Below are 25,582 nucleotides of genomic sequence, written 5' to 3'. Positions count from 1 at the left end.
GAACACACAGATTATCACTGCATGGATGCAGCCATGGGAAGAGGAAGCTGGGAAGATCTCACAAACTATTGAAGGCACGCTCAAGCGTATGCATCAAAGACAACAAACAATTGACTTAGCAGCAGAAGGGCCAACTACGGAAAAGTTGGTCGAAAAAGTTTGACAAGTAGCAGTACAATGCATGGAGGTGCTTCACCCAGTGAAGTCCTTGTTCAACAACTTGAAAGAAAACATTCATAGCATACCAATGGAGTGATGTGAGGAAGAGTCACATATTTGTGTTGGGGGCTTGTTGGGATGGGGTCCCTTGGGTCAAGTTTTGTTAAAATATTGTAAGTCTCCACATTTTGAGGAGCGGAGCATGAGTAGTGCAAGTCACTAGGAGTCAAGGGGCTAAGGAAGGTCAAAGCCCCTTAGTTTTTGTAATGTTTTGAGATCCGCCCATGGTTTGCAGACCATGGTATTGTAATAGAAAAGAGTATATAAAAGGGTGTCTTAGCGAGTCTAAAGAGAACATAACTGAACATAATTGGATTTTGATATGTTCTAAGTCTGTATGATCTTTCTGTGTTTTTCGTGAAGAGGAAGGCTCCTGCAGCTGAGTGCATGGAGACCTTGGTAAGTCCACAGCTGAGTGCACAGGCCCCTAAAGCTGTGTGCGGAGGGTCTGGAAAGTTTGTATAAGGAAGCTCTGAAGTATTAAAGGATAGTTGAAGCAATTATGTGTCTAATTTTATATACTTGTGTATTTACGCGCAATCAAATGATATTTATCTGTATTTTTGTCTTAAGTGCTCCACGAAGATCTGGATCTAATGTTATATGTTATTTTGTGCATGGTTAGACATTTACATGAAGTTTATAGCTTTGTTAACTGAAAATCACTGTAAGTTCGGAAATTTCATGAATAAGGGTTCGTGAAGGTAAGATCAATCTTATAAATAAAGAAATGCCTTAACCCTGTATCACATAGCCTTATGGATGCAGAAGCCTAGTTATAACATCCCCCAATACTGCCTTGGGTGAGACTGAAGCCTGCGCTATGCGGGTTGTTGCCGAAAGGGCTGGTAGTGTAGGGTTTTGTTGGTTAGAGCAGCTAACTCTGAACCTAGGTCCAAGCCCCCTCAAGCCAACAAGACTTACCAGTAGCGAAAATATACTTTACTTGTGATTATGAAGCTGTAACACTACTCAGAGCCTACTGACCACAACAAAGTTTTGGGGTCGACTCTCCACCGAACCGTAGGCTCAACTACCCACAATGCTTCTACAACTGGCCACTCCCGAGCCCTCAATTCTCTACTACTACCAATGAATCCTTTACCTCACAACACTTTCCTTCCAAAGGGATGAATAATAATCCTTTTCATCCCCCTTTTCATCCATTAAATTGAACAAACAGTTCCAAAAATGGAAAGGAATTGGGAAGAGATCTGCATGCACACAATCCATGTGTCAACAGCCAACTTTGTTTCTTTGTTTTAAGTTTTACTTTATATATATATATATATATATATAACTTCAGGTTATTATTTATTATTTTATTTATTTAATGTTATTATATTTTCTCATTATTTATTATTTATTTACTATTATTATATTTTCTTTATTATTCGTTAATTTATTTACTTACATATTAATATTAGTTTATTTATTTATTATTATTATTACATGGCATTACATACTCTCTCTCTTTAAGGAAATTCGTCTCGAAGTTAAGTTGAATAATTTAACTTTTTTATTTTATTTTATCTAGTTATTTATTACTTCATGTTTTCTCTACACCCTCTACTGAACTAGTATACCTGCAGGCATCGAAAGTTTACACATCATCGGGGAAATCCCAAGGAATATCAAGTCCTTTTGCCCAATTTTTGGAACCAGGCATGAAGCCTCATCAGTCTATACCATAGCCCAAGGCTCACACCAAGGCTTAGACCTCATCTTCTCCAAGATAGGCTCCCGTCTCAATACTTAATGAATCCAGGAATCTTGCAAGGCTGACCCACTCCCTTCACACTCACTAAGGTTCATGGACCTAAGAATCAAATTCCTCATGCTCCTCAGGAATTCAGCATCCCAACCCAATATCAAGCACTTGGCATCCTCAAGATGGTCACATGGCCCCTTAAGAGCTATCCATCAAGAGGTATAATAGACCAAGGAACTACTGACATATGTAATGTTGATTGAGTTTTTCCCCAACCCATATGGTGTTACATATTCTCCCTTGCAGGTATGGGCTCCCACGAGATCATCAAATAAACTGACCCTCTCAGCCTTTTTGTGGATTTCCTGTCAATCACCACATATCAACATGCATCCAACGCATTAGTTATAACATCATAATATCATAGATAATAATACATATGCCACATCATGCATACTGTATCGATCATGAGTATATAACATGATTATCATAAAAAAATAAATAAATAAGCACCACATATGCATCATTAACCTCTTATTAGAACAATGTCCAATTGCCACATACCATCACTTCATGAAACATCATCACAACATTATACTTCAACATTCCTATGTTGCATAACAAATAACTGAAACTGGAACCTCATACCTTGTACGATAGTGTATGATTTACATGTATCAATAGAATTTAAACAATAAGACATGATTTAGATGTCTCACAAAAGTTTTTTTTTCTTCCTTTTTTTTTACAAATATTTATCTCATTATAAAAAAATATAATGAGAACACTGGTGCTTGCACTCTTTTAAGAAATACCTAACAAGGGTGATCTCTATGCTCCCATGGTAGTTTGTCTAGTTCAGGAACCTTGCCATGTTAAACTCTCATATCCTATGGTTTCCTAATAACTGAAGAAACCACCAAGCGTGGCTTGGCATAGGAAACCGCTAGGAAGCATGTGGTCTAAAGAACCTATTGATTCATCAATAGCTTGCCACTGAAGAACCTTCCCATGTTTGCATATTGAGATCTCCTCCTCTTTTAATTGAGTAGTGGTTTTTCTAGGGTTGGTGAAACCACCAAGAGTGGCCTGTGCCTTAGGACTGATGAAACCATTTGGAAGCTTGTGGTCTCAAGAACCTACTGATTCATCAATAGCTTTCCATTGCATAACCTTCCCATTTTATTATTAGACTACTCTCCTGATTTAGAGATGTAATTCTTTGTAAAATGAGGAACCCTTGTGATAAAGTTTGACTAATTTAAGTTACTTAGATGGAGCAGTGGTTTTCTTAAGGCCGATGAATACCGTTGGGAAGCTTGTGGTTTGAATAATCTATGGATTTATCAGTAGATTTCCACCGAGGAAACTTCCCATACAATAATGAAATTATTCTCTTAGATTAGATATGCCAGTCTATGTGTTTATAAAAGGTCCTTGAGATGTAGTTGACCAAGATCATACCCTGTGACATTATAGCGACAAGTTTTTGAGAAGAGTTGAGGTAAGTGAGTCCCTATGCATTTGGTTATCTGATTGGATGGTGGGTAAATGTGGGTTACCTTGGAGGCCTTGATTTAGCTGGAATTATTAATTTTACATGGTTTAAAACTCCATCCTCAAGCTCTAGAATCTGGTTTAGGAATGATAGATGAAAGAAAGACTTGGTTGTAGCTCGTCTATGGTTGGATGGAGAGTTGTAGTCCCAATATTAAATACTAGAGCTTTCAAATGATAAGATAAGTGATACTAAAAATTTTGCACTTGATTGTTCAAAGTGTGTTTATTATGTTTTCTTAAGGCCTGTATTAATAATTATTTAATGTGTTGGTTTATGCCTAAGCTCTAGTATGGAATTTGATTTCTTGCATATTTGAGGAATGTTGATTTCTTGTAAGAATTCTGGGTGGCTGCATGGATTCTTGTATAGATTCATGAGCTCATTTTCTGTTTATTATCAATCCAATGGACCTGTAGATCTCTAGACTATTATGGGCCTAAAATTGGTCATCTAAGCTTAAGTATGAATGGAGGAATATATCTCTATTGTATTTAATTTGTAGTTAAAAGATTGGTTGTTAATCCTTGTTTTATCAAGTTAAGCTTGGGAAGGATAAAATCTCCGTGTTTACAATTCATATAATGTTGTGAGTGTGTGTGTGTCTATATATATATATATAATGGGTTGAAGTCATTATAAGCTTAGGAGAGATAGGAAAACATATATCACATACGTTATTATGATATATAAATATTTACGTGTTGAACATATTTGGGCCAAGCCCTTTCAAAGCTCAGGAAGGATAACGTAACACATATCTATGTATACAAGGCTAGACTGGGCCAAGACTCCCTCAAGCTTAATACAGGCGTCGTAACATGCATAAGAATGGTGTCATGACCAACCACTAGGGGCAGAGGAAGACAAAACATACAAATATGCATATACCAGGTGTTGGAAGTTTGAGGCCCAGAGGAGAAAGAAGGCTCAATCTTGATGCCTCATGCGATCAGGCACCTCCACCAAGTGCGGAAGGGGAGGAAATTAAAGCCATTAAAGTGAAGGGAGTATCAATTATCTATGTAATCCTGGAGGAATTACCTCAGGATTTTTCTAGTCGAAGCATGATTAGATCTTGCTAGGATTTAATCCTCGTGAAGACGTGGCATCATGGGGTTACGTGACCTCTCGACTTGATTTGGGCCATTGGTATTGTAAACAATTTCTCACTGTCGCATGGACCCTGTAGGTTTTGAAGGGAGGCCAACATAGAAATCCTAGGGTTTAAAATCCTCGTGATGATGTGGAGGTGGGGCCGTTGTCAACTCTTGGTGAAATACTTGGAAAACACCACATTTCCCATATGACAAGAATAATGTGATTCATGAGGAGCCTAAAGCCTTCAGTGGAACCCATAATTACATGGTACTTGGTGGGGGGGATGACAAAGGATGACATCACCCCAACATTTGGCACCAACGATGTCACCTTGGACCTTGGACATCAGATATTTTGGAAGGAAGGCATGGTAGAAAACCTCGAGATTTTATTTCTACGGTGAGGTGGAATTGCTAGCCTAGTTCCTATGTAACGTACCTTGTGGCATTGTAATACAAAAATATATGCATTGGGTCCCATATGTAATGAGAAGTCATGCACAAGTTTGTAGCTACCACGTGGGAGTGATGTGGCATATGACTGGGGTACCTAGGTGGGTACCACGTGGAAGGTTAGGCGAGAACTAATATGCCAATATTTTAGTGGCCATATATTTTGATCTGAGAGTCATATTGGAGAAAAATTTATATCATTGAAAAGGTATCAACAAGATGAACACAACGATGCTATCCATTTTATGTTATGAGGTGGTTGAAAAAGATATAAAGAAATTAGACCCTATTTCCATAACTGGACTTTGGAGGTTGGGTCATCAGAGTAAATGCCTCCTACTACCTTTAATAGGGGACATGGATAGTATGGGGTATGATACAGAGTGCTACCAAAGCTTCTAGGTTCAACACTTGGACTTGATGGGCTTTATTGCAAAAGTAATGAAGGTATAGTGTTTATGACTCTATTAGAGAGTCAAGTGGTTTAATAGTTGCTTCTGTAGGTGTTGGTTATATCACTATGATCATGGCTTGTATGTTGATTGTTTTCTTATGCAAGTGAATGTTGGGTGTAGCATTGTAATGGAATGGTCATGAGTTGATTGTATGCATAATGATGATACATTCATAAATGTGTTATATATATATATATATATTCAACTATTGTTCACAGTTACTGAGTGGCCGCTACATCCATTGGTAATAATCCGAGTAGATCCACCCAAAGGGATCTACCCGCCAACTTATCTTGTCGGGCCTAACCCCAAGGGCATCGAGGATATTTGACCCTGTGACCTCCCAATTAGCAAGGTACTTAGCAATGTGAACTTGAACAACTGAGCTATCCCTTGGGGCTTATATATATATATATATATAGAGCATATGTTGATATGACATGTGGTTTTCTAACTAGACCCCCTTGAGATTGCAAAGGAAATGGTTGTTGGCTTAGGAAAAGAAAGCTACTTGCAAAAAAAATGCTAAAGGTTGAGTTTTAAAATTTTATAATGATAGTCTCGGTAAAGATATTGGTATTCAACTGATGTTACTAACCTTTATTAGGAGGATGATTTGTTGTTGATATGGATTAAAGACTGAATTCTAAACCTTTGATGGCAGGATGGAAACATGTTGCTGCAGGGTAACATGCTTGGCTTGGAATTGCAAAATAACAACTGGAAGATAATTATATTTCATTAAAACACTAACAATTGAGTGTATATGGCAACATATCAAGACTCAGTGGCAATAAAATAAACCTGTATCGTGGCATGGTGCATAAAGCATGAATGGTTGGAAATTGCATGAGATTTTATTCATGAACCATTGGGAACACCATAACTCATGGGGATTGAGTCATAATGTTGTTGAATATTTTATGTTCTGTGTTCCTCGATTGATTTATGTAGGAATTATCCTTTTGACTATTGGATTGTATATGACCACTATTTTTTTGCATGATTTTATGAAAATTTTCATGAATTTATTTCCTTTTACGGTTTCCCTCATTCCTGTGGATTTTTCCTTTAATTTTCATGCTTTGGGGGCCTTAGGAACATTGGTTGGGCATGGCAAGCAATCAATGGGGCTCTGGTAATAGATTTGAGAAGGACCAACATAAATTACGATGTGAAAGAGGCCCTACAAATAATTAAAGAGCATGAACAAAAATCAGGAAGGCCAAAAACAAGCAAATCAAAGATAACATGAATAAGGACATGCGGATATTGGGTAGATGGGTCAGGAAAAGGCCATCGCTGGAATCCCTTGAAACATTACTCCTGAATGTAAAATCTTGCATAAATGAGGAAATATACATGACTAGAATTTGATTGTGCAAGAAGTGCTAACAAAAAACAACAACTAGGACAATGGTAATAACATCAAGGCAAAAAGGTAAAAGGAAGGAATTGGACAAATAGTTCCTTTGGAAAATGTTGATGAAATTTCATGCATGCTTACATAAAAGAAGGGATTTCTCTAAAATTTGATTTTAATTGACATATGTTAATATATGTATGTCCATGATTAAGTGGACAATGATATGACAACTAAGTGGGTTGGTTTGGTCCATGGGGATAATGGACAATGATATGGAAACCATGAAAATGGCTCAAAATGAGGTTCTCTTGATCTTGACTCTAATTACATAAGAAATTGCATGTTCATGGTTATGCTGATATATATGTATAAATTCCATTATGTCTGACAAGGTCTTGTTAGGAATCATTCTTGTGGAAGAATGATTGTATAAATTTAATTGATCCAAAAGTAAATGGCTAGATGGAATGACATAATAAGTTGTCCAATGAGATTTCTGGTTGAAAGAGGAATTGATGGGGCAGAGAAAGCCCCAGTTTATTAATGATTTTAATGTCATAATAATATGGCTTTTATGCGCTCATGTTGTATCATGTGGATGACAAGGAAACGTTGATAGTGGTGTAATGACGAGGAGCCATTAAGAACACCTAATAAATGGGTTATGCTAATGACATGTGCGTGAATGGCTGAGCACCCATTCAAAGGGAAAAAAAAGAGGTATAATTTGAAATTATTACAATTTATTTATGATGAATATCATGAGAGATTGTATGCCAGGTTACATGGAAGCATGAAAATTTCCCAATCTGGGTGAATGGAGTTGGTTACGGGAGCAACAAGCAATAGCTTGAAGATATCAAAGTGCGTAGAAAAAACACCAAGAAGACTAAAAAGGAGCCATAAATGATGGGGAATTTAATGGGTATATATATCCATTGAGTTGTTGGGCAAGCAATTGGTATATAAAAATTTAATGTAAATGAGATGTAAATATGAAGCTCACTGCCATTATGCTTGGGTTAAGCATGTTTTTATTTTTTTTCTTTTGTGTTTGGGAATGAGAACACTAAGGATGGTGTTCATCTAAGGGGGTGGGGATTGCGATATCCCCAATGTGTTAATTTCCCTTGTAAAAAAATTTCCTTGTAATTATGTAACTATAAATTAAAATGGCTATTAAAGGGACATGCATTTTATTGCTTGAGGAGGGAGATTGATTGAGGAAGTTGGTTGTATTAAATATTAGTCATGGGCTCATTTAGTGGACTTAATGGATTTAATGGACTTGATTGTGTAATTAAATCTTTTGAAAACAAGGACAAGCCCATGTGTTTGTTGGGAAAAGACTATAAGCAAGAAGGGACAAAATTAATGAGGATTATGGGTTGCACTGGCCACAAGGAATGCTTGCTCAAAACCACGATAGGAACAAACAATTGGTCTATGGAAAAAAATAAAGGAGACACTTTGGGATTCAATTAGAACAACCATGAAAAGTGGAGGCTGCAAAGGTCTATTGAATATTACTTGATTCATATGCACAAGAAAAGGAGGGAGGCCGAGAGACCCATGTTGGAAAGGTAAGTGATGCATGATTTACACGCACACATGCAAAAGAATCTATGCATAGAGAGGAAGTGATTGGAGGCTGAGAGGATCCTGTTGAAGTGATGAGAGGGTGAGAGGCTCCTGGTAACATTCTTCCATTCAAAAGGGGCAGAGTCAGTGCAGGGGAAAGAAAATGAGAAATTCTTCATGAAGAGGAAGGGATAAGGAAAAATAAATTCGATAGTGAGGGTGAACTCAGACTAAAAACAAACCAATTGAAGAAGCCAAGAGGGTTTGCTGGTGGAGGATAGATAATAGTGGATTGATAAGGGCATATGAAGCCACTAGGGGTGTTTTTACTTGGACTGAAGAACCCATTGGGAAGCTTGTGGACATATGAAGCTACTGGTTAGGAGACAGAGATACTCAGGTACTTGGGGTGACCGAGGAAACATCAAGTGTATCCTTGGGCTAGGAACACTGGTCCTTGCACTCTCTGAAGAAATACCTAACAAGTTTGATCTCTATGATCCCATGGTAGTTTTTCCAATTGAGGAACCTTTCCATGTTAAACTATCATCCTCTTATAGTTAATTGAGGACTAAAGAAACCACCGAGTGTGGCTTGCCTTAGGAAACCACTAGGAAGCTTGTGGTCTAATGAACCCACTAATTCATCAGTAGCTTGCCATTGAAGAACCTTCCCATGTTATAATAAGTCTACTCTCCCGATTTAGAGATGTGTTTCTCTATGAAATAAGGAACCCCTATGATAAATGATGACTGAGTTAAGTTACTGAGATTGAGCAACAATTTTCTTAAGGTTAATGAATACTAATGGGAATTTTGTGATCTGAAGAACCTACTAATTCATTTGTAGCATTCCACTAAGGAACATTCCCATATAATAATAAAATTATTCTCCTCGATTGGAGATGTTATTCTCTACGTTTATAAAATATCCCTAAGATGAAGCTGACTAAGAGCAGGCCCTGTGACATGACAACGAGAAGCTGTTGAGAATAGTTGAGGGAAGTGAGTCCCTATTCATTTGGTTATATGATTGATTGGTGGGTAAAGGTGTGTTACCTTGGAGGCCTTATTTCGACTAGAATTATTGGTTTTACATGGTTTAGCACTGTAGAAATTCCTTGTAGATTCAAATTTCTTATGTAATTTGCTAAAACAAAAGACTTGAATCTAGTCTACTGATTAAAGGAAACAATTAATTGGTCGATAAATCACAACATAAACATGAGACAAGATTAAATCACATATTCTCAGAGATTTATCTAAGGGGAAAGCAACTATTCAAAACCCCTTCCTATCTATATTGCATTAATCAGAAAATAGAGAAGAAATACAATGCTTGTTCAAGCTTGAACAATCTCTGCACAAGTATAATCTATCTCATTGCCTAACACGTTAACTCTAGCCAATACTTAGCCAATTCTATTGCCTTCCAAGATCCTATTTCCTTGTGATGTTTCTCAAGGAATTAGCCCCCTATTAATTAGAGAAATCCCCATCCTGAATTGTGCAATCCCTATAGGCCCTTCTTTGATTGCATGCACCACCTGTACAATTCAGAAAATTATACAACTGATAGCACATTTCCCTTGAACTCCAATCTCAACCGGGTAAGTCGAATTTTATGCATGCATGATTTAATTATGGTTGATTTATCAGTTAACTGGTTGAACACTGAAGCTGCACCCCACTGATAGACCTCATACTAGTTCCTCCAACAGGTGGAACTAGTTTAACTGACATTAACTCTTTTTAACTTAATTAAATTATCACAACTCAAATAAAACTCAACCTAGGCTCCTAAAATTTAGGAAACACTCTACATGAATCAATTTATGCCCAAAAATCGAATTAATTGATCCAACTAAGTGAAATTAACTTAGTTAACACATTCTTGTTTTCTTGTAATGTGGAATTACAATTTTCTCCTAATTTAATTCAAGGGAAAATTAAATTGGGATTTTCTTATTGCCATTTTCAACACTCCCTCTCAACAAGAAATGGACTATTAGATACGCTAATCTTGTCTCCACGGAACTCATTTTTTTCTATTGAAAATTCCTTTGTCAAAATATTTGCATCCTATTTGTCTGTAGGAATGTATTCCAACAACATGATCCACCTTTGCATAGAATCTCGTAGATGGTGATACCATATGTTGATATGCTTGGATCGATCATGAAAAAATATATTTTTAGAGAGTTTAATACAACTATGGTTGTCACATAAAATCACAGTGGGATCCATCATCTAACCAAATAACCCAACATGAATCTTCCTCATCCAGATAGCTTCACAAGCTGCATGACTAGCAACAATGTACTCTTGTTCTACTGAACTGAGTGCAATTGATCTCTGCTTCCTATTGTACCAAGAAAATGCTGCTAACCCAATACTGAAGAAGCCTCCTAATGTGCTCTTCTTGTATGATAGACTACCCACCCAATTTACATCTATGAAGCCTTGCAACTTCACTTCCTATGTTCGCATGTACAAAAGACCATACTAAGTAGTGATTTTGAGGTATCTCAACACATGTTTGCTTGCCTTCCAATATAGTTTGGTTGGCTTAACCATAGCTTGAGTAATATAGTTAATGGCCTAACACATGTTTGGTCGTGTGTTCACCAAATACATAAGTGAACCCACAAGCTGCATGTAAATAGTGGCCTCCACCTTCTCACCTGAAGTGGAATCCTCTTTCCTCCAACTGCCTACTAGAGGAATGCCCATGGTTTTTCTACTCTCCATGCGAAATTTATTCAGTATATCATTGGCATACTTTCCCTGAGAGACAAACAGTTCCCCATCTCCTTGTGATACTTCCCAACCGAGGAAATAATGCACGAGTCCCATGTCCTTCATCTCGAATTCTCTTGCAAGATCCTCTTTGCAAGACTTGATTAACTTCTCATCACCGGTTAAAATTAAATCACCGACATATAATACTATAATCAATAATTTACCTTCAACAACAATATGGTAAAGATTTACATCTTCTTCAATTTTGGTGAAGCCCAACCTGGTGAAATAACTGTCGATCTTGGTGTACCAAGCATGGGGTGCTTATTTCAATCCATACAATGCTCACTTGAGTCTGCACACATGTGACTCTCTCTCGAAGGTCTCAAATCCTTCCGGCCACTCAATGTACACCTCTTCCTTAATCACTCCATTGAGGAATGTTGTCTTCACATCCACCTGATGGATTTTCCATCCCATCTGTGCTACAAGTGCTAGAATTTTTGTGATAGAAGAGTACCTTGATACTGGAGCAAAGGTCTCCTTGTAATCAATTCCCTCCACTTGAGATAACCCCTTGGCCACAAATTTGGCCTTATTTTTCTTCATGCTTCCGTTTGCTGCTTGCTTCACCTTGTATATCCACCTCGAACCTACCACTGACTTGTTCTCTGGTCTTGGGACAACTTCCCAAACACTATTTCTTACTATGGAGTCATATTCCTCTAGCATGGCATCAACCCATACTGGCTTCTTCATTGCCTCCTTGGATGAGGATGGTTATGTCTCAACTAACTCACTCATCAGAGCCATGTACCAAGTGTACCGATCTAGTGATCTCCCCTTCTTGTGCTGTGATGTGGGTGCTCCCACATTATCTCTAGCATCATGCAATAATATGTCAGCTTCCCTGGTGCGCTTCCTTCCATCTCCGGATGCCTCTGCATGAGTGGGTTCTTCCACTCTCTTCTCCTCTGCTTGTGGCTACTCCACAACATCTTGAGGTTCTTCCTTTAGAGCCAAAAGCTCCTCATCTACATGCAATATTTGAAGCTCCCTCTCAAGGGAACATCTCATGGCCTTTTCTTCATCAAACTTCACATCTCTAAGAACAACTATCATCCCATGAGATGGAAGGTACACCTGATAGTTGTGAGGTGTATCAGTGTACCCCAAAAATATGCCCAACTCGGCTGTTGGATCTATATTTTTCCTTGCATCCTTGGAAACATGACAGTAAACTGATGAGCCAAAGATCCAGAAGAGTGACACATCTGGTTTCTTCCCTAAAAAAGCTCTTTCTGGTGTACTAATCCCCAGAATCCGATGAGGACTTATGTTATGCACATATACAACTGTGTTGCATGCTTCATCCAACAAGTGAAACGGTAGGCCTTGATCATGTAACATCACTTGTGCCACTCCCAAAATACTTCTATTCTTCCTCTCAACCACCCCATTTTGATGTGGGTTATGGGGAGCTATGAACTCCCATCAAATTATTTCTTTTTCATATAAGTTCTTGAACTCATTCGACACATATTCACCACCGTTATCGCTCCTGAGAACCTTCACTTTCCTGCTAGTGTCTTTCTCAACAAGTGCTTTAAATTCACAAAATTGGAGAATGTCTGGTCTTTCTTCTGCATGAAGAAAATCCACCACTTACGTGAGAAATCATCTACAAATATAACATAATACTTATGCTTGGCCGTGGATGTTGTCGATAATGGTCCACACACATCTGAGTGAACTCTTTCAAGGACTTCTTGCGCTCTACTGTCCTTATCATGAAAGGTGGATTTGGTGTACTTCCACAATGTACACCCTTTGCATGTATCTTATTGCTCTAGTGCACCCTTGGGAAGTCCTGTAGAAATTTGCTGCATTATTTACAAAGCTCCATGGTGAAAACGACCAAGCTCCTATGCCATAATTCACAGATGTCTCATATCTGCACCTTCTCCGCTTTTGTGCTCAAAGAAACACAATCTTATACATCTAATTTGTAGAGGTTCTTCACCCAAACCTCGATCCACTTCACTTGTCCCATGGCGATATGTCTAAGAAAAGCCTTTCCTTTGCTAAATATCACATCGTAGCCACAGTCTTCCAATATAGAAACTGGAACTAAATTCTTCTTTAGACCCAGAACATACATGACATATTTTAATATGAGAGGAGAACCAGACTCCCTCTGAAAAGTAATTGTACCGATATCGGTCGTGTTATACCTTCCATCATCTCCCATCTCGATGTGCATCTGGAGGTCCTTCTCCTCCAAGTCACTGAAAAATTCTTTGTTGCCCGTCATATGGAATGAGGCTCCACTATCTAGATACCACACACTACCCATCACCGATGTCACCATGCATGCAATGAGTGTGAAATCCAACTCGAATTGTGAAGCTAGAGCTTCACCTGCCACTCCTCCTGAGGGATTCTTGCTAGCCTTCTTGTGCAGACACTTCATGGCATAGTGTCCCAAGTCATGAAAAAAGTCTTTCTTCTTGCCCACCTGACCAAAATCTCCTTTGGATTGAGATTTCTTCCCTTTCCCTTTCTTTGCCTTTCCAGCCAAGGCACAATTCTCCTCATCCTCAACCTTGGATGAAGTTCCATCTCTGTTGCTTCGCCTGGTCTCTTCCTACACTAGATCAGACCATAAATGCTCCTATCTTGGTAGTTTGTCTCTACCATTCATGGAATCCTGATAACTATGCGAGCTATAGGGAAGACCCAACAGAGCTAGAGCTGCCATATCTTCTTTTGGAGCAGTAATACCAACCCTGCCAAGTTGATCACGACACTGTGTGAATTTTCTTAGGTACTGAGGAATTTATTCAACCTTATGCATTTCCATGCTACAAATCTTGTCATTTAGTGCCATCTTCCTATGGTCACTAATGTTTTCAAACAAGTTGGTTAGTTTTTTCCACATCGCGAATGCAGTTTCTTTGCTATGGAGATTCAAGACAATATGATCTCGAACTCACTCCAATATGACCCTCCTCGCTTTAGCCACATCCTTCTTCCACTGAGTGAGATCATGGGCATCAACTGCTGGGGGTTTAACTACATCTATGTTAATGTAATATAGTAACATGTTATCATCTAATACCACCTCCATATGGATCTTCCATGCAACAAAAATTTTGGTTCCTTCTAGAGAATACAAGAGCCTGAGTCCGGTGGAAGTATCTTTTCAGTCGTGGAGAAAACCTGCAACACTGATCTTGTAATTCTCTTCTCTGCTATTATGATTCCTGCTCTGATACCATGTAGAAGTTCCTTGTAGATTCAAACTAGTTATGTAATTTTCTAAAATAAAAGACTTGAATCTACTCTACTCATTAGAGGAAACAATTAATCAATCGAGAAATCACAACATAAACATGAGGCGAGATTCAATCACATATGATCAGATATTTATCTAAGGGGAAATAAACTGCTCAAAACCCCTTCCTATCTGTATTGCGTTAGTAAGAAAATAGAGAATAAATACAATGCTTGTTCAAGCTTAAACAATCTCTGCACAAGTATAATCTATCTCACTGCCTCATAAGCTGACTCTGGCTAATACTTAACCAATTCTGCTGCCTGCCAAGCTCCTATTTACTTGCATTGTTTCTCAAGGAATTAGCCTCCTATTAATTAGAGAAATCCCCATACTAAATTGCGCAATCCCTGAAGGCCCTACTTTGACTTCATTCACCACTTGCACAACTTAAAAAGTTATACAAATGATAGCACACTTCCCTTGAACTCCAATCTCAACTGGGTAACTCGAATTTCATGCACACATGAGTTAATTATCGTTGATTTATCATTTAACTAGTTGAAAACTAAAGTTGCACCCCACTGCTTGACCACCTACTAGTTCCTCCAGCAGTTGGAACTAGTTTAACTGACATCAACTCAGTTTAACTGAATTAAATTATTACAACTCAAATTAAACTCAACATAGGCTCCTAAAATTTAGGAACCACTCTCCATGACTCAAGTTAGGCCCTTAACTTGAATTAACTGAGCCAACTAAGTGAAATTAACTTAGTTAACACATTCTTGTTGTCTTGTGATGTGGAATTACAATTTTCTCCTAATTTAATTCAAGGGAAAATTAAATTAGGATTTTCTTGTTGCCATTTTGAACAATCACTCCATCCTTAAGCTTTGGAATCTGGCTCAGGGGTGAGAACTACAAGAAATACTTGGTTGCATCTTGTTTATGGTTAGGTGGAGAGTTGTAGTCCTGATCTCACTTTCTAGACATTCACTCTTACACTTGAATGTTCAAAGTGTGATACTTTGGGCTCCTTGCACTATTCACGAATGGCATCATAATACATATTAATATTGGTTGCCCATTGAGGTTTCCACGGCTCTGAGCTTATCCCTAACTCGATTTGTTGAATGCTCATCTTTCTTTAAGTTTCTCACTTAAATCACCCCTAGATTATTATGGTTTTTCTGTTGTTTCATATGTTCCTGTAGTGAGTGTGAGTGTCAGGGAGGGATGAGGAAACTTGTTTATGCTCTGATGATAGCAAATAGTTTCATTGCTTTTATTGTTGTGATATTTTTTGGCTTCTTTGATTTCGTTTATAAAGGTGTTGAACCAATTATTGAAAAGTGTTGTATAATTCAAATTAGTGGTTCTTGGTGCTCAAAAACCCTCAAACACATCACTAGTTTGATTGTGTTTACACACTGTTATGGTTTGTTTTTTTTGGTGCTCAGAAACCCCTGAACAACTGCTACAGGTTATAATATGAGATATTTGTATGAGACATGTCAAGTTGTTTGATTAACTTTTGAACACATTCAATATCCATAGTGCCTTCCTAGTAACTAATGGGTAGCCAAAAGTGAAATATTTGATAGATGGTGGTAGGTCCATAGAGTCGTTCATTACTCGACAACTCTTATTACGGAAGGTCAGACGAGCCGAGTATGCTGATATTGTTGATCTTACATATTCGTCAACGATGGTTGGAGATAGTTGTACCTTAAATGAGTCAAGTGGTAAGCTCAAAGATTGTGGTGAAGAAAGATCATGGTCCGTGAAACTTTAGAGTGGGTAGAAGTGCTAGTGAAGATCATATTTGACAGATGTGATGTAATTTGTATATCTGACAGATGTGATGTAATTTGTATTTCTTGTAATGTTAATTGCGTAATGTAAGTGTAATGGGGGGGACTTGGTAATAACGCTTACAATAGTATGTAGGTAAATTTGGCTTTTTTGGTTGGTTGAGTTGTTAAGATATTTTCTCAACAAGGAATCTCTTTGTTTGGAATCTATTGAATGTCATAAGCACTATATGTGTGGGATGTAATTTGGTTTTGAATGCAATACACACATTATCTTGTGTGAGATATGTTAATCATGATTGCTATTCCAATTCCTTTGTTTGAGGAATGCTATTGAGTAGATATATGGTAGACGATGTATCTGTGTATTTGTGTATTTTTCCTGTGCAGAGGGTCTATAACTATTAGAATTTAATGATGCTTGAAGATGATAGATATATGTGCATCCAAGTATATATTAGGGTTTACGCTTAGCTTTAATAATATTAAGGTTCATAAGATATATTAGGTTTAAGTTATATATATATTATATATAATATTAGGTTTATAATATATATTATAAAACTTAAAATTAATAATTAATTTAATTATTACTTAGAAATGTTATGCCATTTTGATGTAAAAAAGATAAATTAATTGATTGAATTATTGGTATTGTAGTTGCTTCAATAATTTTCTTACAATGTTGAAGTTGAATTAATATTAGGGTTAAATCTTACCATACTCTTAATAATGCTTATTATTATTATCCTTAGGATAAGGATTTGATTTCTAAGTCTACGAAGGCATACATATTCTAACCCTCTCGTTTTTGAACATGTGACTTCTTAGGAAGAAACATATACTCTTAACAATCAAGCCCACTCAACATATATTAATATATTAGATATCCATATATATTAACTATATTTATTAATATAATTATATTAATTATAAATAAAATTAATAGATATTTATTACAAAATAACCTTGATTGAAACTTTTAACTTATAACTTACAAAACATAATATTTTTATGACATCATTCTGAAAATAAAAAAATAAAATTGATTATAAATTAAATTCATATCAATCAACTAAAAGTCGATATATAATATTTCCATGTTTGGAGTTTAATATCTTTATATTTCGATTTATTTTATTTACATTAAAATAAAAAAATATCTCATGAGATCATTTTATTTTTGAGATAATTTTGAAAAAAAAATTGTTATTTTATTTTTGGGATAATTTTGAAAAATAAATAAATTGTTATAAATAAAATTCATATTAATCAACGAAAGGGTTTCCATGTTTGGAGTTTAATACTTAGATCTATTTTATTTACTTATTTGTAGTTTTTAGGTTTACATTTCAGTTTATTAGATTATTTTGAAAATAAAAAGGGAATAAAGTTTGATATAAAATAAATTCATCTAAACCAAAGGTACGTTTCGGTTTTTTACAGGCTATAGTTTAAATAACTGAATTTTAATTCCTGGAAACTTTGTTTCATTCCACCATAAACGACTATGATAGTTTACATCATAACTTCAAAGTTTGGTAACTGGAAACTTCATTTTATTCCAACATGCGAGTCAACCATTAAAGTATTCATTTGACTCGAATTAACGCTTATAATAGTTTACGTGATACCTTTAAACTCTGAACACCTCAACTGACTTGACTTAATCAGAATGCATGGATTTGGTTGTCCATGGTATGATGTATAGCAATTGTCTATAATGTGATTTTTTGAAAGTTTTTTCGGTCAGTTTTTTAGGTTGAAATCGGGCAGGAATTTATTGGAATCGCAAGTTTGATAGTTAGTTTCTGCACAATGAAAGTGTCCCAGGGTTTTCGAAGATGCTGAATCCAAATATGCAGTGAAAAAACCATTTTAACCTCAATTTCTTCCGCCGAATTCCGTCACCAAAATCTCCAAAAAATGACATTATAAACAACTCCTCATGTATATGCATTTTCTATGTTTTGGCTCTTTCTTCGATATTTTTTCATCAATACCCTGTACCCCACAGCGAGTGCTATTTCATGGACTATAGGATCATTAATGCACCAAATTACCATCACCAGGAGAGCCCATAGCATGCATGGATGCATGGATGCACATCTCCCCGTTCCTGCCGGGCGCTGGTGTCCCTGCCCGCCTCCGTTAGGATGCAATATACAATCGTACGCATTTAATGGCATGCGGATTTGAATTTGAATTTTGAGCTTGAATTTAAAATCCCGCCCAATTTTTTTTTTTAATTTCTATAACCATAACCGGTAGCTGATGTTCTTTCTTCCATTGTTATGGTGATGCCAGGAGGGTGCAGCGAAAGGCGGCCAGTCCCGCCCTCTGAACAAGTTTGGTATGAAAATCATGGAAGAGGCCACAGATCACTTTGTTTCTGATTCTACACCAACGAAGATCAAGAAAGAAGCGGCTTTTCCTGTTAAACTAGAGGCAGATGAAACGAGAACCATACACAATTTCAAATGAGATTGGAAGATAGAAAGAAGATGGGTAGCAGAATGGTTGAAGAGATTATAAGTGGCAAAATGGAAACACAGCCACACACGCCGAGGGCCATCGATACGAGCTTCGCTGATTTCCTCTCCACTGGACAACTCATGGTGAATTAAGGTTGCTTCTGCATTATTTCATTCTTTCAGAGACAAAAAAAAAATTGTATTCATTTTTTCCCTGCGAACCTGTTTGCTCCCTACTTCGGCTCTGAATAAGGCCCCACTTATTTTGTCGCAGTTCATAAAATCTTAGGAGCTAGCAATGTATTCAAGGTTTTACTGCATATTCCCATGCAAGAATGTTGCCACGCAGTAGTCACCATATCGTATGAGACAGAGGCACGATTCCGACATCCCGTCTATGGCTTCGTTGCACACATTTACGCCTTGCAGCAATAGGTAACTTAAATGTTCACCGCATCTTGAGAACGTTTATACAATGTGTATATGTCGATAGCCTCTGCAGAAGCATTTTTTGTTTTTTATATTTGCAGAAATTTTCTTGCAGATGAATTTTTTGTTCTTTACTTTTGCAGAAATTTTCTTCTTTATAATTTTAAAAATCGATTCTGCAGGTATCTCCGGACTCAAGATATGTGTCATGAATGTATTACAAGTTGCAAGTTTGCAGGCGGAGTTGGTTTTCACGCAAGCACAGCTGGCGAACTGCGTGTCATCCGGATCAGCGTCAGACTCCGCGATTTATCATGTCATGTCTGCTTCATCATACAGTCAGCATCCGCATCAAATCCCTGCACCCTACCATATGATCCCCCAGCCATATAACCCTCGAGTCCTTGGTGTGAAGGAGGAGAACGCCTGTGGTTTCGCTAATTCCATGGACTAAATTTTCCATGCCTCCCAGTGATAATTCGTCGGCACAAATGGAGGTCCTCTAAAGATGCAGAAATCTTGACAAAACTCGAGAAGATAGTGAAGAGTTGGAGGCTCTGGCCCGTGCTCTTCTTCTGAGAGGTTAAGCTTTTCCAAATTTAGCTAATAAAATCAAATTCAATTAGACACTTGAATGTATGATGGAATTCAAATTTGATGTTCATATTGGCATTTTTGGAAGATACAACTTATGTCATTCTCAATATTATAAATATATTTATATGCCATAACTATTTGGATTATGTTTGTCCATGTGCAAATTGTCATGGTGTGTATTGAATTCAAATTATTTTCTAGATTATCATACCATAGTAATTATAAGTTGCATAGTCAACATTACTCGTCTTTCTTCTCAAATCTACATTTGCTTTGTGTTTCCATTAAGTTTTGATCTAACACTAATCCCCTAAAACAATTTGGTTCTCTCTTTTAATAAAATCTACCGTTATCTCTTCTTATAAAACCTACATTTACCTTGTATTTTTAATAAGTTTTTATCTATCACTAAATCCCCCAGGGAAATTGGTTTATCTCCTTGTAAAATTTACATTTTCCCTGTGCTTTTAATGAGTTCATTGTAGTTTCCCTTGAACCTATTAACAAAATTCCAATTCGAGATCACGAGAAGCGAGATAGGAATTCTCACGCACATTTTTTGAATTTTATTGTTTAGAAATGTAAAAATTTATATTTTATAATAAGTTTATAGGAAATATGGTTCAGGAGACTTTTTGAATTTTGGATTTGAATTTAATAATAGAAATATTTAATTGATACTCATTTTATTACACATTATTTTTTTATATAGAATATGTTTTTTTCGGTATATATCTTACTTTTATAAATATCAAAATTTGTTTTTTCAAATGGTTTAGTAAATATTATTTGTATTACAATAGATTAATTCAATTTCCTCTTCTTTCTTATAAAATGATGTACTGTCTCAATATACTTTGACATATACTGGGTTTTATGCCACTTTGATTGAATTTTGGTTATCATATTTTATAATTATTTGTACTATGTGCTTTGCTCCCAAATCTTCAAGAATTTGCATCAACCAAACTATCTCATAGGTGGCATTTCATAACGCTTTCTACTCAGCTTCAATGGATGACAAAGAAATAATTGTTTCCTTCTTATTTCTCCATGACACAATTTCAGATCCTATTCCAAATGCATAGCCTATGGTTGAATTTCTATCATCAAGATCTCAGATCCTATTCCGAACGCATAGCCTATGGTTGAATTTCTATAATCAAGATCTCCTTCCTAATTTGAATTTGGATGACCTATCTACTCAACTTTAAAATCATAATATCAAAATTAACAATCTATTTCAATTATAGGACTCACTTTTCTACTTTCCAGTGACTAAAATGAGGCTTGGCTATTAATTGACTAAGCGTACTACCCAATTATGCAATATCTGACCTAGTTGTAGTGAGATAATTCATACTTCCCAACAAATATGAATATAAAGTACCATTCACTTCTTTTGTTTCACCATCACTACTGAGATTAACATTTTGTCCTAATGTAATAAACAATTGTTTACATTCACACATAGTAAACTTCTTACACTCCACTGTATACTTTCTTTTTGTGATTAGTGTTTTGCCATCTTCTTTCTATACATCAAGGCAGTATTTCCACTTTCTTTTGTTTCAAAGGTGAGTTCTATGAAAAAACCTGCAGTGTAGCCATGGGCTCACCCCTATCCCCTATTGCTGCGAACCTGTTCATGGAGGATTTTGAATCCAGAGCTTTGGCCTCAGCTATTTTTAAACCTAAGCTTGGAAAATATTTGTAGACGATACCTGCTCTATTTGGTAGCATGGTCTGGATAAGTTAGATCTCTTCTTTCAACACCTTAATAATCAATCTAGCTCCATTAAGTTTACCATGGAGAAATAAATCAATGGTTGCCTCCCTTTCCTTGATGTCCTCATTTCTAAGAAAGAGGATGGCTCGTTTTCCCATCAGGTGTTTCGGAAGAAAATTCATACAGAGCAATTTCCTCATGCGAGGTCCCATCACTTCCCAGCACAAAAATTGGGTGTTCTCTACACTCTTGCTACCCGTGCTATGAAGTTTTCTGATGTTGACCATTTTTCCATAGATAAATCCCATCTCTTGATGGTTTTTGCTAATAATTGTTATAGTAAGAAACAAGGCCTTAAAGCCTTCCTCAAAGCCAGCAAAAGTCCTAAGGTTAAGACAGACCCTAAGGATCGTAGTTCTGGAGTTAACTTCCCTTTCATCCAAGGGACGACTAACAGGATTTCGAGAATCCTAAGAAAGCACAACATTCCCTCGACATTTCGACCCCTTAACACCTTAAAAGTTCCTTGAAATCGACAAAAGACCCTGTGGACCCCAAGGATATGAAGGGTTTTTATGTCATCCCATGCTCATGTGGAACTTCATACATTGGTGAAACAGGCCGTTCTATTAATCAAAGGATTAAGGAACACGCTACCGATATTAATCATGGAAGGACCCACTCTTCGGCCTTAGCAGAGCATGCTGAGAAGACCAAGCATTAGATATGCATTGAAGAGGCTAGGGTCATTGCTAACATTTCTCAATTTCATCACCGTAAATTTAGGGAAGCCATTGAAATTGAGAGGAGGCCCAATAACCTTAATAGAGACGAGGGTTGGAAAATCAGCAGTTGTTGGATTCCAGCCCTTTCCTCTTAGTCCCTTCCCTTTCTTGTCTCTTTTTCCTCTTTTCCGTTTTTCTCCCCCTGAGGTTTGCTTATTTTTTTTTGTTTTTTTTACAAGAACAAAAGAAATGAAAAATAATTAATATTGGAATACATTAATTTATTTAATCAAATTACATTTATAACTACTACCTATGAAATAAAAAATAGACAACTATAATCTATGAAATAATAAAATAAAAAATAATTAAAATACATTCAAATTTAATTCATAATTAATCATTTTTTTTTTAATTTTAATTTTCTTAATTTCATTTATACCAAGATAATTTATTTATAACTAAATAATATATCTATTTAACATTATTTGACTTAAATAATTTAATATTATTTCTATTACATTTAATTCATTTGACTTAATTATTGTTTTATTTAAATAGTAGTTGTTGTTGTTTTTTTTTTACTTATAAGGGTCATGTTGGTTATTTATCTATAATTATAATATATATAATTATAAATAAACTTATGACATAAACAAATCTCATTTATACCAAGATTATTAATTTATAACTAAATAATATATCTATTTAATATTATTCGACTTAAATAATTTAATATTATTTCTATTTCATTTAGTTCATTTGACTTAATTATTATTTTATTTGAATAATAATTTTTTTTTTACTTATAATGGTCATGTTGATGATTTATAATTATATACTATATTTGATTTATTATTTTATCATTAATTAATAATAAATAATAATAATTTGTCCCATTTTCCTATCGAGTAAAAAATAGCCGTTTTTTAGTTGTTTCCATATAGCTGTTAAAAGTTAGCCGTTTTTTAGCTGTTACATGGTCCCGACTCCCTATTTAACTTGGAGCTATGATCTGATTGTTCATCTTCTCTTAATGATGAATCACACTAGTTGGTTCGAAACGTGTCGACCTAATTTTACTAATGTGATTTCTTCTGAAAATGTCTTCGAATAATCAATTATGTTTTTATTTCTTCAATTAACTCATTAGAATTTCCTATTATCATTAGATCATCAACATATAAAGAAATCAAAGTAATATGACTATTTTCATCCTTCTTCATATAAAGGTTTGGATCACCTTGACTTTTAATAAAATCTTTTTGAAAGAAGAAGGTATCAATTTTCATGTATGGCTACTTAGGTTCTTGTTTAAGTTCATATAATTCCTTTTTAAACATACAAATAAGGTGTTCTTGGCCCTACTTTTCATACCCGATACTACACACACAAACCTCTAACAGTGGGTGGTGGGTGGTAGTAAGGTCATGTGACACCCATGTGGCCTCCACATCACCCTACAATTCATTAAGGAGGGGGATCACCCCCAAGTCTAGGTCATGCCTCCCAAGGTCATCACTACCACTGTGTTCATATTTAAACAAGGAAAAGAGGCAGTGAGTAGTGTGAGGGCTCCACTTGGCGTGGTACACATTGGGTTCCTCCGTTCAAGTGAGGTAGGCAATGATGACCTCAATCTTCAAGAAATAGTGGAAAGGGAGGGAATCAACCTGCAAAATATGGTAGAACAATGGAGAAAGAAGGGTATGGATGCAATTCTGGTTGAGCAGGTGGATAAGATCCAATACCCTTACGTAATGCGGGAGGATGCAAAACTTCATGGGCTGAAGCGATCACATGGGAAAATTAGGGAGATGGGTATCAAGGTTTCAAAATCCCAAATCCCCTCATTACCGAAGCAAACCAGAAGTAAATGGGGAAGGAAGTCGAACAATGTGGCCCTTGAGGATCTTCGTCCATTGCTAATAAAATTAGGTAAGATGAGAGCTCTAAGCTCTCCCCCTAATCCCCTTAGTCAAATATGAAAATTATAACCTAGAATGCAAGAGGCATGAATAGCCTCAAGAAACAAATACTGTTGAAGAAGAAGATTAAAATGGAAAACTAGATTTGATGTTCTTACAAGAAATGAAGTGTACAATAGATAAGATTAAGGAAGTCGATAGGAAGTTAGGTAGAAGTCTTAGTTACTTAGATGTTGAAGTTCAAAGTAGTGCAGGAGGACTTGTCACATGGTGGAATCAACAAGTAATGCACCTACTAGTTGTAGAAGCCACTAGAATTTTCCTCTCTTTGGAGATGCCAATAATAAGTGTTCATGGGTCCATTATATTTACAAATTTCTATGTATCGCAGAGGACTAATGACTAACTAGGCTTCATTCAGGCCTTGAAGGACCTTAGGGGAAGAAAGCATAATCTCTCTTGGATTATGGGGGGGGGTGGGGGGGGGGGGGGGCATTTTAATATGTTCACCTCATTGGAAGAAAAGAAGGGTGGTTTGAGACAAATAGATAGAGGCTCTAAGACCTTTAAGAGTGTTAATGGGGAGGAAATTTTGACAAATATAGAGACAAGTAATGGAATTTTTACCTGGAGTAATAAATGAGGAGGGGGGCATCAAGTAGCCTCTAGATTAGACAAATTCCTAATTTCTGAGGATCTGCTACTGTAAGTGTTGGACATAGAGGCAAATTCCCTCCCCTGTAGGGGGTATGACCATTGGTTGTTGGTGTTAACAGTTGAAATGTTAGGAAATCCTAAAAATAGACCATTCAAATTCGAGGCCTTTGGATAGATCATCGGTTCTTTATGGGGAACATAAAGAAATGGTGGAAGGATCCTCCCCCAATCTGGGGCACCAACACGTTTAAAATGAAGGCTAGGCTGATATATATTAAAACCCAACTAAGGCATTGGAATAAAACATATTTCAGTAACATCTTCCAAGCAAAAAAAGAATTGGAGTTTAAGATGGAAGGATTACAAAAATCGTTGATGGAAAAGGGGTATATAGAGGTGAGAAGTAAGGAGGAATTGGAGTTGTCGAATAAATGGGAGGAAAGATGCTTACAAGAGGAAATATTATGGAAACATAAATCGAGAATCTTGTGGCTCCAGGAAGTAGAAAAGAATACTAAATTATTTCATAGGTATACAATCGAGCACAAAAACTCAAATAGAATTCTCATGATTAGGGATGTATCTAGTCAATCTTAAGAAGCTCACCAGGACATCGAGGAGGTGTTGTGCAACACTTCTAGAAGATAACAGAGGAGCCCCTGATTGATAGATCAAAATTCATCCAAAAGATTGTTAGGCATATTCCAAGACTAATTACAAAGGAGCATAATCAAAATCTAAATAAACCTATCTCCATGGAGGAAG

At 36.3% G+C, this 25,582-nt stretch overlaps 1 pseudogene; it reads left to right on the top strand.

The window, feature by feature from the left end:
- Positions 1-18,371: 18,371 nt before the first annotated feature.
- Positions 18,372-19,768, top strand: LOC149160129 (uncharacterized; annotated as a pseudogene).
- Positions 19,769-25,582: the final 5,814 nt, after the last annotated feature.

This window comes from Pinus tabuliformis, chromosome 5_2 (assembly GCF_031772625.1).
Source record: "Pinus tabuliformis cultivar Carrire ecotype Pingquan chromosome 5_2, CPIR1, whole genome shotgun sequence".
Lineage (NCBI taxonomy): Eukaryota > Viridiplantae > Streptophyta > Pinopsida > Pinales > Pinaceae > Pinus > Pinus tabuliformis.
Note: the sequence above shows the minus strand (reverse complement) of the source record. Positions and strands in the feature narration are given on the sequence as shown.